The sequence below is a fragment of the Perognathus longimembris genome, chromosome 11 (assembly GCF_023159225.1).
Source record: "Perognathus longimembris pacificus isolate PPM17 chromosome 11, ASM2315922v1, whole genome shotgun sequence".
Classification (NCBI taxonomy): domain Eukaryota; kingdom Metazoa; phylum Chordata; class Mammalia; order Rodentia; family Heteromyidae; genus Perognathus; species Perognathus longimembris.
In genome coordinates, this window is record NC_063171.1 from 52,866,233 (window position 1) to 52,871,670 (window position 5,438).

Sequence of the window (5,438 nt, forward strand, 5' to 3'; positions counted from 1 at the left end):
ACGACGTGGGAAGTCGGGACCTAAGCCTGCACTCTACTTCAAGCCACCAACTGAAAGTTGGCAAAGAATGTCTGATGTCATGGTAGCCCTTCAGTAGGTGTGTGGATGATGGAGCTGCACATTTCACACCATCCAAAATGCAATGCTAACTTTAAACTCAATTCCTCTCTCTCTCTCTCAATCTCTCTCTCTCTCTCTCTATCTATCTCTCTCTCTATCTCTATCTCTCTCTCTCTCTCTCTCTCTCACACACACACACACACACACACTTTTCCAACCTCCCTCACCCACCCACCCCCGTATTTAACTATCAAGTCCTCAAAGGACATTTTTTTCCCTAAAGTGTAAGGCAAATGACAGAAGCGCCTTGAAAGAATAATAATAGTTCACATTTGTGAAAAATCTAAGGTCATTGACTCATTCAGAAAATATTTGTGGAGAAATTCCATGTACCAGGTCTCTGGAGACAAAGCCTAACAAGACAGACCCAGGCCCACACTAGAGACTGCGTTCTGTGGGGAGACATTTTTCAAGGAAAGATAGGTAAATAGTATGTTAGGTAGGGATGGAGACTAAGGAGAAAAATAAAGGCAGGGTGAAAAAAAAAAGGGGTTGTGGAGGGTTGCCATTTTAAACAGGCGGACTCAGAAAGACTCTATTGAGAAGGTAATATTTGTAGACAAGTCTACAGCTGGTGAGGGAGGGAGGCTGGTGAAAAGAGCCCTAGGAGATGAGGTCAGGCAGGTCTTGGGGTAAGAGGGTAAGGGGGCAGAAAGGGGTTAGTTCTCCTGTTGCCCCAGTTTATTTTATTCTTGAGACTTTGATTTTGACTGGAAGCGAATGGAATGGAGTTAAAATGTTAACCAAATATCTCTGTTGTTCTGTAAAGGAAGCAGGAAAGCCACTGCAATAATCCAAGCAAGAGAGGATGGTGGCTTGGACCAGGCTGGTAGATACAGGTGCTGAGAAGTGGGTAGATTGTAGATGTGTGTTGAAGATGTGACTGGCTGGATCTATCAACCAAGGAGACTTGGATACAAGGGACAGAGAGGACTCACAGATGACCCCAAGATTTTTAGCCTGAGCAATTAGAAAGAAGTTACCATTTGTTGAGCTAAGAGAGAAATGGTAGAAGGAACAAGTTTTGGAGGGAGAGATCAAGGACAGTTGGGGGCTTGCTTAGCTTTAGGTACATGCTAGATGTCTAACTGGGATTGGAGGACATATACATTTTGGACTCATGGATGCATGTGTTGTATTTAAAACCACAGGCATGGTGGGTTGCCAAGGAAGGGTTTGCAGGTAGAGAGGGGGTAAGGACCGAGGACAGAGTCCTTTGGGCCCTCTGATATCTAGTGGTTGGGAGAATAGCAAAGGAGACCCCACAAGAAATCACTATGCCTGGCTCTGATCCCAGCACCTTTATGTGAATTAAATAACTTAGTCCTTTGTCTCTGTGACATTTAAAAAAAAAAAAGAAAATTTGAAGTAGAGATATGGCTTGAGTGGTAGAGCGTAAGCAGTGAGCAAAAAAGGCCAGTCAAGAGTGCAAGTCACTGAGGCCCTGAGTTCAAGTCTAGGTACTCTGTCTCTCTCTAACACATACAAGCACACAGAGTAGTTTCATGAAAACCTCTCTCCCTTTCTCTGAGCCCTCCCTTGATGTTCATCATGAACAAGTCCTCCCATTCACACTTGTTCCATCTCTCCTTATCACATAACTTGTTTTATTTTCTTCTGTGTTCTTACCACTATGTGAAAATATTTTGATTATTTAGTCAACAGCTCTTTGAACAACTAGTGATGACTAGGCGCTGTCAGAAGCACTGGGTTACAGCAGAGAACAAACCATATAATGTTGCAAACCACCAGGAGCAAGGTCCAGCTGCAGCCCAGAGCAAAGCAATGATGGTGACTGGACCATGGAACCGGTTTCGGGGCGCCAAGGGGCCTGCTGTGTGCCCAGCAACAGATCCAGACAGGGTCCATGAACAGGGATTTTCTTCATTAACAAATAGGAGAGTACGTGCAGAAAACAAGATAGCTATTTCTAAGAGATAAGGGCACCAGAGTGGGGGAATAATCCTAGGACTAGTGACTTCCTGTAAACAGGAGGTGAAGGTGACCAGTAAACAACTAATTTGAATATGTCCCCTGCCAGTTCCAAGGTCTGGTGAAGATCAGGAGCTAAATAGAAACTGTGGCCGCTGTAATGCTAAGAGCAATAGCTCTTACTAGGGTCACTCGGCCTTCTGAGAGTCAGAATGGCGTTCCAGTTTTCTTTGGCAGACCTTATGGCTCAGGTTCCCACAATGTAAGAACTCTACCTTCATGCAGCTCCATTCTAGTGGAGGTAAACTGAAAATAAATGTCTTGATCAGAAGTTGGTATGTGCTAGGGAGGAAATAAGGCAGAAGAGGGAGCAAAGCAATGGGATTCTCTGCTTTCATAGAAAACGGGGAAGAGGCAGCAAAGATATGTTGACATTTAGAGAAGGACCTGAGGGATGTGAGAAAGGAGTGAGTCACATGGATGTCTAGAAGGAGAGCACTCAAGGCACAGGGAGCCACCAGGGCAAAGGGGCCTAGAGGGTGTTCAGCATCTTAGCGCTGAAAGAATGGGTGGTATTAGCACAACAATGTTCATCGCAGCACAATTTGTCATAGCCAGAATCTGGAACCAACCCAGATGCCCCTCAATAGACGAATGGATCAGGAAAATGTGGTACATATACACAATGGAATTTTATGCCTCTATCAGAAAGAATGACATTGCCCTATTTGTAAGGAAATGGAAGGACTTGGAAAAAGTTACACTAAGTGAAGTGAGCCAGACCCAAAGAAACATGGACTCTCTGGTCTCCCTTATAGGGAATAATTAGCACAGGTTTAGGCAAGTCACAGCAGAGGATCACAGGAGCCCAATAGCTATACCCTTATGAACACAGAAAATAATACTAAGTGAAATGAACTCCATGTTATGGAAACGATTGTTATATCATAGTTGTAACTACTTTCAACGTGCCATATGTAACTGTAGCCTCTATTATTGGTGATATTCCTGTATCACCTTCCTGTGGTTGTACCTACACTATCTCTGTATCTTATCTGAGTATATTGGAAAGCGGGTATACTGGTATTAGAACCAGGAAATTGGAAGGGAATACCAAAATCGAGAGACACAGGGTAAAAAAAAAGACAAACAACTACAAAAGCAATACTTACAAACTGTTTGGTGAAAATGAACTGAACAACTGAACAACTCATGGGGGGAAGGGAAAGGGAGGGGGGAGGGGGGAATGAGGGACGAGGTAACAGTACAAGAAATGTATCCTATGACTAATGTATGAAACTGTAACCTCTCTGTAATTCAGTTTGATAATAATAATAAAAAAAGAGATGACTGGAGAAGGTTAAAGGTCACCAGCACTTCCTCTTTGCAGAGGGAAATCATTCCACTGAACCTCTAGACTTTAAGGGTTATGAAGGAGTTGGTGGCCATTGGTAAAGTTCATGAACACAGAAAATTGTATTTTCTATATATTCTGAGAATAAAGTAGCCTCAGAATAAAAGTATGAGCTAGCAAAAAAAAAAAAGAATGGGTGGTATTAAGAGTGGTAGGAGAAATGGGGATTGTGGGAGAAGCCCTAGAGGATCTTGGGAATTTGGACTTCAGAGGAGTTTGAGGAGTGATGTGATCTGACTTTCATGGGCTCCCTGACAAAGGGGAAAGTGATGAGGACAGCAAGGTTAGAAGTAGAGCCTAGATGGGAGTCTATGGAAAACAATGCATAAGAAAAGCTAGTGGTTTATAACAATGGCAGTAACAGAGGTGGTAAACGGTGCTTACATTCTGATCACAATTTTAAAGTACAGTCAAGAGGATTTGGTGATTTGTATGTGTGGAAGACAGGGAGGAATTGAGATGATTCTGCGTTTGATCCAGAGCAAAAGGGAGAATGGAGTTCAATTCAACGAGAGGAACGTCAGGGGAGCAGACTTGAGTGGGAAGATGGCCTCGTTCATCTTTGAACCTTACAACAACCTTAATTTACTGCTGTCGTATGTCAGATGGGGCCTAAGTGTGTGTGTGTGTGTGTGTGTGTGTGTGTGTGTGTGTGTTTATGCTGGTCCTGTGGCTTGAACTCAGGGCCTGGGCTTTTCATGGACTTTCCTGCCCAGGTTGGTTTTGAATCTCAGTTCTCAGCCTCCTGAATAGCACCGATTACAAGTGTGAAGCCACTAGTGCCACTAGTACAACTGATAATTCTCCAGCACTCTACGAATAAATAGTAATGTTACCATGATACAAATGAGGTGACTAAGGCTCAGGGAGATTGAATAAATCTCCCAAGATAACAGTCAGTAAGTGGCAGAGCCAACACTGGGAACCAGGCACCTGGCCTCAGGTTTCATGTTTTCTGTACCTGTGCTTTGCTGCTGCCAGGTGAACGAACATCCAGCAGAAAACTAACACAGGCAAATGGGCATGACAGCCAGGGTCTCTGGGAGAGCTAGAGGCTGAACACAATGTGCTCACATACACTTGGGAGATCCTTTTGGTTTCCCAGGGCCACTGTATAGAAGGAATGGATGGCTTGAAACAAAAGAAATTGATTCTGACAAGATTCTGGAGGCTAGAAGTTCAAAATGAAGAAATACCAGGGCTACTTTGAGACTCTAACTGTTCCATCTCTAAGCAGCCAGTAATGGCCATCCCAAACAGTGAGAGGAGTAAGATACCATCCTAAGGCTCACACAGTCACAGGCCCAACACTCAATGCTCTACCACATTTAGTGCTGGAGGCCTCTTGGGTGGTTGCATAGGACATGTGTATTCTCTTGTCCAATACCTTTTGGTTTTCATAGGCCCCATGAAGTAAGGGAGGGTTTGACAGTGGGGTCCAGGCAAAGAGAGGAGGGCTCCAAGTGCTGTAAGGTGTGTAGGTGAGGGCCAGAGCTGGGTCAGGAATTTAGGGTTCCTGATTCCAAGTGTCTGTCTTAGAAATAAAGGAAAGAATATAGATCCTAGAAGTCCATTCCTGGATGAAATACTCTTCCCTTGATCACCACTGTTCTCCTATCCTTTTCGAAACAATGCATTTTCAGTTTTCTGTAAAATAGCAACAAAAATGTTCCCCTTGCAGGATCCAGGGCATAACGTGCATGTCAGTAGTTTTTAACAAAATGCTCTCTAGACACTTATTTCGATTATAAAGGGTAAAGCCAAACTTCCTCTTGTAGTTCTAGATTAAGGCTCCACTACCCAGCTGACTCGGCCCTCTTTTTCCAGTTTATATTCATTTTCTCCTTCTCTGCTTCAACAAAGAGAGGAAGTGAGAGATGTAGCCGCGTGCAAGAAACAAGAACAGCAGTTTCTTGGCCACAGAGGGCCAGAACTACATTTCCCAGCGTCCCTTTGGCGGCCCCGACAGCGG